This window comes from Gavialis gangeticus, unplaced genomic scaffold (assembly GCF_001723915.1).
Source record: "Gavialis gangeticus isolate Ggan-Ray unplaced genomic scaffold, GavGan_comp1, whole genome shotgun sequence".
Taxonomy (NCBI): Eukaryota; Metazoa; Chordata; order Crocodylia; family Gavialidae; genus Gavialis; species Gavialis gangeticus.
In genome coordinates, this window is record NW_017729025.1 from 99,778,929 (window position 1) to 99,793,958 (window position 15,030).

The window sequence follows — 15,030 nt, forward strand, 5'->3', positions numbered from 1 at the left end:
GTCCAAACATTGGATTTCAGAAACTTAAGAATGTTTTGCCTCGCCTATCCTTTTATTTTCACTTTTAGATTATACCAGACATTTAAATAGAATATACATACTGCAAAAAAGCTAATAATCTATACATAATATTAAATTAATATTTTAATAAGACTAGGTGAAATGACTCAAAACATAATTTTAACCTTACTGAAACCGTAAAAAGATTTTTATTGAAGCAAGATAACTTGGTATTATCCAAACAAAAAATGTTGATGGTCTGGAAACAAGAATTTTTTCATAATTTTCATGTCATTGGAAACATCAATATTTCAACTTTCATTGTAATTTGGGACAAAGTTTTTTTTTTAATCAGAATTTCCTGTGGAATGGCAGTTTTTGACTCATCTCATCTATAAGGCTTCAGCAGAAGAAGCATAGCCAGTCAAGTAAACTAGCTATAAGCTAACACCAACCCAGAAGTGCTCCAATATTTACCTTGGGGGGCTGTTTCAAAAAGGGGAAAATGATAATTTTGCTGCTTCCCTCTGGGTTCTTCTTTCTAAGTTATCACTACAGGAGATCTCCTCCATCTTCATTTCGTATTGTCCCATGGCTGGAGTGGGGCCCACAGACTTTCTCCATGCCAGATCGCTTTGTCCTGTGATGACTACCCAGCTATCTGTGGGCATTAGGCAGAATGGGGAACCAAAATAAGGTGCAAGAGAAGCTGCTGGAAGTGAGTTCTGCACACACACACCCCACGCCACCCCAATCTCTCAGAAGGTGGCCAAAATGTGGACAGCCAAGTCAGACAGATAAAAATAGCTCCCTATTCTAGTGATCCTGGTGCCCTCCAAGAGATGGGAGGCACCGGTCTCAGATGAGCCAAGATTCATCCCTGACAGCACAGCCAACAACCTGGGGTGACTGAGAGCGGTAATATCCAGGGGAAGCCCTGGTAAGGCTGAGCTGGGTGTTACTGCTTGTAATTCTGAGCTCACTAGAGGGCAGGCCAATGAATGCATGCTCGGCTTATGTCTCCTGGAAACGTAAGGGAGCAGAAAGGGAAAGTACATCATCCCCTGGGCTGCTGGGACCCCCATCATATCACAGACACAACACATGTCCCAGATTTTATAATTTCCCGGAGATAATTTTTGCCATGACATTGACATTCTGTCTCTGCCCCCTCAGCTCTCCAGACGAGCAAAACAGCTTTATATTAAAGGGGGCTTTTGCTGTGGTTTCCCTATCTTTCTGTTTCTTTCAGTCTTCCAGTCAGTAGTTCTTCATCCACCCACCTGAATAGATTCCTCTACCGCTAATCGTCATCACCCACTTGCCGTAGTCATCAATCACTCTAGGGATCCCTTAATTTTAGGGTCAATTTAGCTCTCATGAAAGTGAGCAACTGCTTAAAACTGAGGATGACCCTGGGCAGTGATGCATGATTCTATCATCATCTCCCTGCTACTCCAGTCTTGAAATGGAAACACCTCTGCTAAGGTACTAATGTACCTTAGGCCTGACTAGCAGCACAGCCTGCTATTTCACTCCTGGGCTCTGTATATAAACCCTGACCTCTGGCACTTCTTGCTGCTGCAGTCTTGGGCCTATCACAAAGCTTTGCTGATGCCCCTTGCTCCTGATCATCAGTGCCTTGCATGTTGTCCCAGTCAAGGAGATACCTCCCAGCTTTGTCAAACCCTTGTGCTCCTGTCAAATCTTCACTCTACCACTAATTGGAGCCCTTTGGCTGTCAGATCCTTTTGCAGGGGCAGCATGAAATTGGCAGGAGCACTGCAAAACATCTGGCTGTGGAGAGAGGGTGACCCAGGGATCAAGTGACTTTGGGGCTGGAAGCGATAGGACCATATGAATAGGGAGGACTGACAAGGCCTGCAACTTTGGTGCTTCATTATTCATCTCAAATTGCTGTTTCCTGTTCAGTTCCACTCTTGTTTTTCCCTGGCAGGCATTTCCAAGCACAAAACCCATCCATTCAAGCTGCAAAATAGTTGCTTCACGTAAGAGCGTTTTGACTATTAGTGTGGTGAGCATCTTCAAGGGAAAATAAGTGATGAGACAGATGACGGATGTATTGTAGCAAACAGCAGCATTTGTAAAAGTCAAGTAAGGAGAGACATCAAATAAGGGGCACAACGAAGGAACTAGAAAGAAGCAATCTTCTCACCAAAACTTGTGTGAACATGGGCAAACAAGGAATTGTCAGCTACTCAAGATGGCAAAGGAAAGCCAATGGATTGGATAAGGGTTTATGCATTTCCCATGAAACCATGGCATGGGGTATGTGAGTGAAAGCGTGTGCAGTCTCAAGCATCTTGTAAGCATCACGGATCTTCACAGAGACTTACTGCATACCCCAGCATCAAAATTTTCCTCTTCTACATTGCCTCACCTTATGCTGGTACTCACAGAGCCAGAAGTTAGCAGCTACCAGGACTTTTAGCTTCTTGCCTTGTCAGTCTCCTACTGTTTTTCTTCATTGGGATCCCCTGCTACTGTATCCCCACGTAGCCAGCCCCTATTGGTTATGGGAGTGGAGCGAATGTGTTGCATGTGGATTCGCTAGTAACTGAGTGAATTGAATGTAAACAGTTTTGTGTAGACTCTTAAAGTAGCCTATTTACTTCGGAGATCAGGAGGAAGGATATGAGATGAAAGAGACAGCCAAGGAACAGGAGTGGATCTGCAAGTACCTGCTATGAGTCTCATTGTTTCATTCAGTTGAAAGTCAGTCAGGCAGCTATGGGCGCTCCTACCCCGAACTGGTGCACAATACTCAGCTGCTGAAAAAACGAGGGCTAGCACCGATGTACGAAATTTTCAGCATTGTTTCCCCAGCTCATACTAGCCAGTTTCGAGATAATGTTACTGTGTATCACAAGTTTGTTCTTAGTTAATTGTAGATGATGCCTGTAGGTGAGACTGTGGTCAAGGTGGACTCCTAAATATTTTGGGATTGGGTTCAGTGTTGACTGGTTTTCCACAAAAGTTGTTTCTTAGTTGGGCGCTCACCTGGGCATTAGTGAGATGAGAAAAGGTATAAAATGTTTCATCAGGGTTGGGCTTCAAATACCATCCATTAAAATAATCTTCTAATTTTGCTAAATCATTACTGAGTGTAGTTTTAATAAAACTAGAACTGGAGGCCTCTGCTAGGATGATAATATTGTCAGAGTAAATACATTTTCTTGATTTTGCATGGGGAATATCATGTGTGTACCAGTTGAAAAGGATGGGTGCCAGAACAAAGCCCTGTGGTAAATGATTGTTGATGAATCTGGGTCTGCTTATTTTACCATCAAGGCAAACTCTGAGCTTGTGGTTGAACAAGATGTTAAACAGTACTGTAATAAACATTTTGTACCTGATAGTCTACACCAAGGTGTAAGTCAAGGCCATTTTGGACTCTGGGAAAAGAGCTTGAGTGATGGTAACTGTGATATCACGGAAAAATGGACCTAGCAATGGAACACAATTAACATCATTAACAAATTTCTTATTACAGACCACACATCAAAACCTCCTGGCTTTGCTTTATGAAGGCGGAGCTGGACAACGTTGAACATGGTTCATACTGGACATGGTAGATGTAACTACCTACTACATAAATGGAATTTTATTAAAAACCCCAAGTGTAGGTGTGGTGAAATTCAACTATAGCACATGTCATGGAGAAATGTCCTATTTATCACTTTAATGGTTACATTGAAGACCTGCACCAGGCTCCTGACAATGCCTTGCAATGGATATCAAATCTAAAACTGCCACTCTAGCGTTATCCTTCAGTGCTATTGTTTATAGGATGTTCTGTCATTCAGTTGATGTATTCCATACAAATAAATAGAGTATCTGAGTGTGACAGCCTTTCTGGGCAGTTAGTGATAGGCTGCCTGGAGGGACTGGGCCCCTTGATTTCAGCGCTGACCTCCAAAAAATGCCTAGCTCAGGGGTCAGTACTGGTCTTATTTACTTCAAAAATAGACATGCTTATTGAAAACATAATCAAGCAACTGGCTCAGTTTTACACTGGAAGGTTCAGTGCTGCATGGAGTTTTCTCTAGGATTAAATAACCATATGGTAACCAAGAGCAGAGCAAAGGGAATGCTGCTTAAAGCACAGGGTTAGGGATCAGGACTGGTTTGTCTTCCTATCTGCCACAGATGCACCATGGAGTCTGGGGAAGTCCTTTCCCTCTCTGTGCTTGCTTTTTCCTCCCCAGAACAAGAGAATTAATCACAGGATTAATTCCCTGATGCTCTGTGCCACAGAGCAGTAGCACACTCCTACAAGGCTCTGTCCTTGGTTCTTCCCTTTTCCCTCTCCTCATCCTCTCAAAGTAAGCCTATCTCAGGCTCCAGCTATGAAGGCCACATGGAAGACTCGCACAGAAATCTCTCTGCACTGACTCCAATTCTGCATCTTGGCCTTTTGCTTCAACTTCCCCTCTCCACTCATCATTGGCTCAAACTGAACATGGACAGAAGTAGAACTTCTGCTCTTTCTTCCCCATGCCATGTCACTGCCAACTATCTTCCTTGTTCCTTTGGGCTCTGATTTGACTCCTCCACCTGCCTCCATTGCTCCACACATCCAAATCCTGACTCATCCTTCTCCATTATCACTCTGAAGCCTGGCCCTTGCAACAGGGTTTTGTTCCAGAACTTGGGTTCTTCCAGCAAAACCTTGGATCTCCATCCAGAGGTTCCCTGGGGCAAGGCGGTGACACCAGCTCTCTGACTAGTTCTCTTGCCACTCCTGAGCAGCTTGTGGAAGCTACGTGTAGGCAGGCCCACACTTTCTGCCCTCTGCTGTGGTCCTCTCAGCAGCTGGTACCTTCCCAGGATGCACTTTGCTCCTGCTCTGCTAGAGTAGCTCAGCCTAGTGGCTGGAGCCATGTACAGTACATGAGTAGCCATAAGCCAGGCAGATGTCAGATTAGTAGCAAGGGTGCCAAGCTTGGGGACTGAAGCAAGAGGCAGGGCTGAAGTACTGGATCAAGACCAGGTGCCGAAGGTCTGTAGTCTGAACATAAAGCCAAGGTCTACAGCCGAAGTCTGGAAACCCAGAAACAAGCTGAGGTCCAGAGCCAGAGTCACAGAGCTGACAGACACACCATGGTCAGGAGGTGGGGTCAGGAAATGAAGAGACAAGGTCAGTTCAGAGTCACAGATCAGGAGTCAGGGCAGGGAATGAGACAATGCTGGGAGATACAAGTCAGCCAAAAGCTGCTCACAGGCTGAAAACTCCCCACTGTGTTGTACTGCAAAAGTCAGGTGCAAGGGAAACCCTTGACTGAGGAGCTGGAGCCTTCTTACTGCTCACCTGTGCCATATCCACCTCCCCTACCACAGATCCATGCAAAATGTTGCTACCAAGACCCTGCTCTTTCCCTATTGTTCTCAGCTGCTTTCCTCTCTGAATCCCTTCCCACTTTGTCTCCCTCTTTCACTGCATCAAACTCACACTTCTCAGGATCAAAGCCTCTTTCCCTGCAATTGTCATCAGGCAGTCCCTGTCCCTTGTGCTCTGCCAGTGAGCCCAGCTGCAACTTTCCACTGATCTACTTCTCCCTCAATCTTCCCTGCTCCTACATCTCTTGGACACTCCCTTAGCTGGTCTGTAAGTCTTCTGCTTCCATATACCTCCCAATAACCCCTTCTCTACCATGATGCCTTCAAGGAATCTCCTACTGGTTCATATCACATGTGTACACAGCATCCTGCTCCATTGCAAATCACTGAATTAGGGCATCATTTACCATAGGAACATGGACATAAACACTTCCAGTCAGAAGTGGCCTCCTGGGCCATTGAATCCAGTCCCCTGTGATCTCAGGCGATCATTAGCACAAGGATTACCCTCAAATCATGACTTCAAACCCTCCTACACAACTATAAGATAGAGCACTTGAAACAGCAAGAACATCCTATAACATAGCATGGCTAAAAGTAGGGGAGATGAGGGCACTACCAGTGTCCTGCTATTGTAGCAACAGACAGGGAAGTAGGCAGGGAATGTACACTCATATCCTAGGAAAAGTACTACGCCTCATGCTAGACAGGAAGGGGTAAACCCCCCTCACAAGTCTGTGCCAATCTGACCTAATGGAAAAATTCCTTGCTGACCTCAAATGTGGTGACTGGTATGACTCTGAGTTGAAGAGCAAGACGTCCCAGTCAGGACCCTCGAGGTTTTCCAAGTACTGGCAGGAGCATTAACATACCTCATCAAGAACACCGAGACTTAGCTATGGCCAATACCCCAGGTAATCCCTGTCCTTTCTCTGTCACTGCCCTTTGTTTCCCCCAATGCTGTGTCATGTCTGATCCTGCCTATAGGCTTTTCAGGTAGGGGTTGTGCCTTTTATCTCTGCTGAGCTTTGGCCAATGCATGCCCTTGTACATTGCTAGAAGAATAAATCAATGCAAACCTGTGGGAAATGGCCAATTACTAGGGTTGGGGAATATTGACAAGTGGTCCCAGCTGTGAGATGAGCCAAGAAAATGTGTGCATGGAGCTTGGGAGTCCAAACTCTGGACTCCTCTGCTGGGGACTCTGCGTGGCCTTGGGAGGACCCATAGCCATTTGTTCTCCCTCCTCTGAGAAACTGGTCAGACCTGCCTCAACACTGACTTGGCATACACAAGAGGAGCTCATCTGCCATGCCCTGAACAAATCCAGTTCCTGGAGATGCCAGCTAAGTAAAGAAATGACACAGGGAGAGACAGCTGCCTCCCGGCCAGAAAGAATCAGTATTGCAGGCTAGGAGACCTAGACCAGAGAGACAGGAGGACACCGGAGGATGGGAGTAGGAAGTGACCAGAAAGAGGGTTGGGACTTTGCTGACTACATGTTTAAAAGGTGTTTCTTAAATTGTTCCATATCTTGGAGGTAATTCAGGGGTTAAAGTCTCAGAAAAATAAGGTACTGAGAGCATTGACACAGAGCAGCTGGGTACTACATGAATGCCTCCAAAGCAGTCAGCTGATGCACCTCAAAACTGAACCTCCAGCACCTGCAGACAGTCCAGTACTGGGCTCCACATATGTAGCTTTACTAAAGCCCCTAATGCCAGGCTCACAGGGCCCCTGCTAGCCCTCCTCCCCCACACATGCCTCCTCACCGGCAGCACATATCTGCTACAACCTGTTTGGCCTTTTTGCTCCCATCTTTACTTATGGGCAGATCCTGCAAGCGCTGAGTGCTCCTCATCTCCTATTGCACTCAGGAAGTTGGGACTGCTCATCTCCTTGCTGGATGAGACCTTTGCTGCAGGGAAGCCTGGCCAGCTTTCATCCCATGGGAGCAGTGTGGTCAGGGTATGATGTTTCCCCTGGGTTGTGACCCCATCAGAGAATTCACTTGTATTCCTGATTATATCGATCCCACCCGTCCTCTGTTTTGCACTGGCCTCTGCCACTCCTAGGGCCTGTTTACTTCAGGCTGCCTGTTCTCACACACATGGCCTCTGACAGGCTGGGCAGACAGACCAAGAGTGTCATTGTGTTGGCTCCAGGGCTCCCTGAATAAGCTCATTGTTTGCTGGAGAGAGTGAGTGAGGAGGGTTCGACACAGGGCAGCATTGACACCAGGCTCTGCAGCCTGCTCCTTGCGGTTAGGTAGAGGGCCAGGCTGTACGGCTCACACTCCACATGCTCTGGGCAGACAGTGAGGAACCCGTCTGCCTGGTGCTGGGGTGTTGGCAGCTGTGATCACTGAGGTCTCTTATGAAAAGGCTAGTTTATAACCCTGTCTGTAGCTGGGCCAGTGGCAGGGCCAGGAGGAAGACTCCTTTGGATCTGAATTGGTCTAATGCATGCCCAGAATTGACCTGCTGTGCCCAGCACCAGGAGACCGGGAGGAGTGAAACCTCTGCACCTATTCTACTCTTTTTCCATCCCCTATCTCTCACTCTTCCTCCCACCCCATATGCTTCCCCTACCCAGCACGTTCAAGGCAGTCATTCACACAGATCCTCCAGATTGATTTTATCCAGGTACCTAAGCCTCTGCCCCTCTACTGTAATCCAGAAAGCAGGCACCCCTGAGAGCTCTCCCTCCATCATGAATCACACAGCCATTTGATGCTCTGGTTTGCTTTATGCTTTCCCGTCTCGATTTATTCAGTGCAGGGGATAAAAAAGGTTAAGCAGGAGTCTTACAACAGACTCTCTAGAGGGAAGCAAAAAACTCCTGGTACCCCCTCTCCTACCACCACTTCACCCTGCAATTCAATCTCAGGCTCCATTCGTCTTTAATGGTCTGAGGAAACAATTTTTGTAGGGGAAGGGAAGGCCCTGGAAGAAGCGCTCGGGCAGGGAACAGGCTAGGTACATTATTTTTTGGTTCCCCAAGGATACTGATTGCTCTGTTTCCAGTGGCCTTTCTTCTGGCTTGATCCCTCACAGCCCCTCTTCTCTGTCACATCTCAGAGCTACTGTGATGGGATAAGCACCTAGACCCTCCTGCTTCTTCAAATGGGGCAAGAAAGTGTGGGCCTTGCTCTGTTTTCTTTTGTTTCCGCTTGGTTAGAGGAGTGGTCATCCCCAACAACCCTAAGAAAGCAGGAATGGGAATGTCAAAGGCAAAATGACCAAGGTGTCAGGAGGGCCTGGACAAAGGCCACTGAGGATGACTCCAGAGGGGACATTATTGCCCCAGAGTCATTATACCAGCAGGGAAAACAGGAGGAGCCTATTTAAGAGGGTCAATAATTGGCACTTGTGCTGATTTAGACAATCCCCAACAGAGTTAAAAATAGCCCTAATGCAGGACACTATTGGGATTCCCCCTCCACCTGCCAGAAAAGGTCTCCTTTCTGAGAAGAGCCCTCAGTCCCATCGGGGTACATGGAAGCTAGCCGTGGATTTAGTGTCGCGCCATTTTGTAAAGGTTTGCACTCAAAGCTGGGGGACGGCTCTGAGACTCCAGTTCTATTCTGCCCGCGTGGCGGTCAGCTGTAGCATGCTGCTGTGGTGTTGCAGGCTTGTCTGAGTCTGTGTATTCCCAGAAACAGTGGCACACACTGACACAAAACAGACTCCTTCACTGGAGTGCCCAGAAATAAAACACCTCAGACACCATGACTATAAACTATCACAACCAGAGCTCAAGCCAGCTCTTGCCATCCCAGCTCCTAGGAGCAGTTCAGTGGCTGGCGTATAACATAAGGTTGTTGTTGCCCCCCTTTCACAGCCACCTCTGCCTGCAGGCTCCCAACCTTTATTCTACTCGCTGAGGTTACTGCAGTCCCCTGTGAGCCACAGCTTGTGCCTCTGGCCAGCACAGAGGCTGTTGCTTTGGGTTGCTGCAGCCTCCATCTCTCTCCAGGCCTGGCCCCTCTGACCTAAGGTTATACCCAGAGCCAACCCTAGGGGGTGCAGGGCTCAGGGTAAATCAGCCTGTGTGTGGCCCCCTTACCACTGCATGGGGCCGTGGTACTCCTGCAAAGTGGTGGGGAGGGTCTCTGTGCTTCTGGCCGTTCTCCCCAGCTCCGCAGGGTGCCCCCAAAGCGTTAGACTCGGGGTGGTTGCCCCAATTTGCTGTACCCTAGGGACAGCTCTGGTTGTACCTCTGTTGCTGGAAGTCTGGGAATTAGGAGGCCTTTTTCTGGCTGGATCTTGAAGTGGGGATCCATTCAATAGCCAATAAGGAGTCAGGAGTTAGTCAACTCATCTAAAAACTCCAGCATAACACATGCTGCCAGTGAGCGAGAGAGAATTGGACTTTATAACTGTAACCAGTCGTGAATAAAATGAACACTAAGCTGCAGAGATAGTTCTATGCAAGATGCCAAACCCCAGAGGTGCAGGAGAGACAGGCACAGAAGAGGGCCTATGGAGAATGGAAACTGCAGGGCTTTCGGGAGAGGGGTTAGACCAATGAGGAGCTGGTGACCACTCAAAGACCTTTCTAAGAGTAAGGGACAGTGCCTGGAAAAAGTTCAGAACTGGGAAAAAAGAGAAATGGAGCAGGCAAAAGAGAAATCTGTCCATATCTTTAGGAGAGGATACCAGGAAGGTAAAGGCATAGGTGAGGGGGAATAGCCCTGGAGGGAATAAAGGCACTGGCATTGCAAAACCAGCTTGGTCTTATTTCCTTCCAGGGCTGTGAATTCACAGTTGCCATCTAGGCCTTTGTCCTTGGCCTATCACCTAACTGCTCTGCGGTTTGCAAAGACATCCCATGTGCCCATCTGATGGCTGCCTGTCTTCTCTCTCAGATCCTGGCACTCAGAACTTTATAAAGCTTTGTCACCATCAGTGTTTCCTTGTTCCTCAGATACACTGAATGGGGTTCCTCAGACACACTGAGCCATGGTAGGTGTTTGGGAGATCAGGCAAGGATGAAGTTGAGGGAAGAACTGGGGAGGGCCAAGGCAAATTGGGGGTCAGGGAGGAAACTGTGGATGCTCAAAGCGGGCTGGGGCTTAAAACAGGGCACGTGGAGGATATGAATCTAAGACTGCAACATGTTTGTTACAATCACATGGTTTCTTGTTGGCAAAACAGCAGGAAGGAAAGTGTATTAGAAGGCTTTACTGCACTAGGATCTTGACCTGCAGGCTACAGTAATGTGGCTATAACAAGGCCTGTAATAACTCCTGTGTGGACGCTCTGTTCCTGAACGCGAGTTTTTCCGCTGCTTTGTTTTCCTATGGAAACAAGCAATGATGCTCTAAACCCTTCCCCAGCCTTTGCTGTCATTCCCAAACAGAGGTGCTAGAGCACGTGTGACTGAGAGGCAGAGACTCAGAATCACTTCCTCTGGATTTCCATTCCCTTTTTGCCCTGTCTAATGCAAAAAACAGCCATGGCGCTTTCAGCCTGGGAAGCCAGCTGCCTTTTGTTGAGCTCATTCCTAACAGTGCCATTCAGCCTGTTCTTGGATTTTCCCAACGCACGCTGGCTGTGACTCCCTGCTGCCTGGTTTTAAGAGGCCTCAGATTCCTGGCAGGATTACCCCATAAAGAGCTCTTTTCTCTTCCTGCCACACAGTAAAATTGAGACTGTTTTCACTCGGTGACTCCTTTGAGGGGCCCCAAGACTACAAGAGTATATCTGAAACTCCATTTGTAATGGCATGTTATTGTGAATTGAAAGACTGTCAGAGAACTGAATTTGCAAGAAGAGCCCTGGCTTTCTACAACAGCCGTCATTTTCCTCTTTGGTAAATATTCTCGCTTAGGGTAGCAGTGTATCTACCAGTTAGAGCAGGGGATGGAGAGTCAAGATTCCTATTTTTCACTTTTGACTTTGCCTATTGCATTAATCCATTGACTTTATATACCTGGCTGTCCTGAATCTAGAAGTATGTCTATTGAGAACATTGGTCTGTTTATAGCAGTGCTCAGTGGAGAAGGCACATGGGCTTCTGTAGCCAATGGCACACAGGGGAGTTGTGTGGCTAACATCATATCTGATTGATTCAGCTGGCCCAAGTGATCAAATTAGTCATTTATAGCTAGGAGGACCAGAGGCAGCCTTTGACATGCTTCTGGAATTATGGTGAGATATCTTGCCCACTGTGCCCCTGTACATTAGTGAGTGGAACATTTGGCTAGTAGCATTTTGCAATCACTTTGCACAGGTGCACATGGCAACACAAGAGAGTCAGTCCAAGCACAGCAGGGCTCAGACCCATATTTGATTAAAACGCACACAAGGCACACACAGGACTCTCTCAGGCTGAGGCTGGAGAGGGAACAGGACTGATTGGTAAAGCTTGTTTCAGCACCGCGCCTCAGCTGGCAGTGACAAGAAGCTTCCCCTTCACTATCCATCCAGCCCCTCTTCTCTTGCTTTTGATTGTTGCACCATTAAACCATTGAGAAACCCCATTAAAGAGAAATCAAATTAGAAATCAGGGACAGATCAGGGATTAGGAACTGGTGTCATTGGTTTTTACAGTGTATGCTTGCTCCTTGCTGTTCTCCCACCCTCCTCTGCATCAACTCATCAGTTCTGTACTTGGAGGATCCAGCTTACCTATACTGTGGAGAAAGGGTGTGGTATAAACACTCAGCCCAGTGAATTAGATATGGTTGGCACATTTCTACTGCCAAACCTACCTATTGTAATCTTGCATGGACTAGTGAGCAGTACATACATGCACACAGAGCCTGATCTTGATCAACTCCATCATTTCTATTTCTGATTAAACAAAATGTTCTACTTATTGCTCCTGCCTTATTAACCAAAGTAATCTGTACCCCCAACCCTTCCTTGAACCCCACCCTAGGACCCAACATTATTACAAAGTATTACACTGGATATATATATCTTTCAAGACCTCAGCTGACAAGTCTGATTCCGCTCTTTATTTAAAGACTTGATGGTTTCTTTTTCGTTCTGGCCACTTACTCAGGAGAAGCATAAAGCAACTACCTTGTCCCTTGCTTTGTGCACTCGTGTTTTTGAAAGAGAATTTGTGGAGGTTTTGAACTTCATCCTACCTAAGATGAAGAGAGAGACTCTACAAATACATCCCCTTCTTCCTAAGTGAATTCATGATGCCTAACTCCGTGTTCTGCAGAAGCTGTAACACCCACATTATGAGGAGAGAGGTGCATGGTGAGAAAGGTGTGACATGCTGCTGGTGTAGATCTTTGCTCACAAACCAGAAAGGCAGATTTAGGGAAGAACAAAACACAGTGTCCCGAGCCCTAAACTGACACAACTCTTTCTTTCTGTAGATTCAGCTTGCTGCTCAGGAACCATGGGCATATACCACATTCAGTTTATTCCTACATTTGCATAGCCCAAATGATTGAACCTTCCCTGTGTTAATGCTGAATACTCCTGTGGAGCCTAGGTGATTGTCTTGAGGAACCTACCATGAAGCTAATGCAGAGGAAGAACATTATAGATGTGCCCTTTGGTACACAAAGTTCTGCATGTATCACAGCAAAGTGTGGGCTGTAGATTTCAAACCCACCAGATTGCTCTACTGGCTGCAAATGCTATTCCTTGGAGTCTCAGCCCAGCAGAGACTCCCTATGCCTGATGAAGGGCAACTTCACCTGAAAGCTTACTAAGAACTTTTTTCCAACTACTTAGTTGGTCTAATAAAAGATATCACATCTTCCCAAAGAACCCTGCTTGCCTATGTCCATAGACCAACACGGCTACAACCAAAAATCTATTCTAACTATCAGTAGTAGTAGGCACCTACCTCTCTGTAACAGGGAGCCATAGTTAGGAAACAGGATCAGACACACTGTAAGGGCTGCAGAAGGAGGAGGTGAGATAAGAGCCAGCAGGGAGCTCCCCATTAGTCCTTAATCAGAAAGACTATCACCTGGGGCAGGGGAGCATTTGTCTGAAGGTGATAGGCACACAGCCCTGGGAGGAAGCCCTGCAGAGGAATGGAGTCCTCCCATGAGGAGGGAGGAAAAGATAGATAGTGCAGAGGAACACTGGTATGGTATTGGAGAGGAGCTGGGCAGAAGGATGCCCAGGGATGAGTTGCCCAAATGGATTTCATTTGCTCTAATAAACCAGCCAGTTCTACTGCTGGCCAGGGATTGCCTAGGGTGACTGACCACCCATCCCTAATTGGGCAGGACAGTCCTGGAATGGGAACTTCAAGTCCTGGTCCTGGGCTGCATGACTCTGGGACAGCATTTGTCCTGGATTTGCAGCATTGTGCAGGGATCTGTGGGAAACAGCAGGTTTCCCCTTGCAGGCTGGCAGCATTCCAGCCCGTAAGGGGCTGCCAGGAGCAGGATGCAGGGGGCACCATGTGCATGTGCCCATCTGCCAGCACACATGCATGTGGCAGGCAAAGAGCTGGGCAGTATAAAGAGCAGCTCCCTGCAGGTAAATCTATGTGGGGAGGGGGCTTAAAGGGGATGGGGCGTGCAGATTAAGCCCCTCGTGGTGAGGGAAGGAGTGGGGCTCTAGGTGCTGCCCAGCTAGGGCAGTGTGTGGGGCTGGGGCAGGGAGCAGGATGGAGCCACGGGTGGCTCGTCCAGGAGACAGGAGCATATGGGAGTCACATGCCCCCCCCCGATTTGTGCACCAGGTGGGGGCAGATGTGGCTGCCCACTGCAGGGTTGGGGCTGCCCGCCTTGCTGCCCTGCCCTCGGAGGCCTCACACTGGCCGCACTGCCATGGCAATGTCCTCCCTGCCCACCCAGCAACCTTGGGGGTGGTAGCAGTGCAGAGCTGTGGCTCCCGCTGCTCCAGCCAGGGGGAGGGGGAGTGGAGAAAAAAGTGGGCATGTATCCTGCCTTTCCCTTCTGAAAAGGTGGTCACCCTAGGATTGTCCAACTCGGGACTGGATGAGTTAGAAAGACAGCATATGTCTGTCACCCCAAGATGGGGATGCATTTGTTAAGGAAGAAGCCAGATCTTCAGTTTGTTTTCTAACCAGTGGTTTGGGTTTGGGGCTATCAGGGTGGGTGGAGGTCCCAATAGTGCCTAAAGGAATGCTTAAAGGACTGAAACAGCAGAGACTTCCCATGCCTGAAGAAGGATGATTATGCCCGAAACCTTGCCAAAAATTTTTTTCCAACTACTCAGTTGGTCTAATAAAAGATATCACATCTGCTCAAAGAACCTTGCCTGCCTAAAGGACTGAATGAACCAGACTGAATGCACACCAGAAATGTATCAAAGACAAGAATACCCAATTACTGGTGGGGGCACATTTCTCACAAGAAAACCACTCTCACCAATCTCTCAGTTCTAATCCTCAAAGGGAACTTACAAAACACTTCTCAGAGACGAGCCTATGAACTCCACTTCATCAAACTCCAGGATAAAAAATCATGGACTAAATATAGACATTGGATTTATGACACATTATAACCTGCCTGACATCTGACTCCCCAGGTACCTCTCCACTATTTACTTGCTACATTCACTCCCCTCCCTCCCCACCATCCTGTCTCTCACCCACGGACTCCTCAATTTACGTCTTCACTGACAGGCTTTCTTGCATACAGACCAGCCTCTGGCTCCTCTACTATTCATTCCACCCAGGAAGAGCACATGCCAACTGCAGATACTTCCTCAG

The 15,030-nt window shown here is 47.6% G+C and overlaps 1 long non-coding RNA gene across 1 annotated transcript; it reads right to left on the bottom strand.

Moving 5' to 3' along the window:
- Positions 1-1,450: 1,450 nt before the first annotated feature.
- LOC109299482 lies at positions 1,451-15,030 on the bottom strand. Its single transcript, XR_002097883.1, has 3 exons — positions 14,938-15,030; positions 4,531-4,540; positions 1,451-1,462 (listed from the first exon to the last, which is right to left on the bottom strand). It is a non-coding gene; the product is annotated as an uncharacterized LOC109299482 (long non-coding RNA).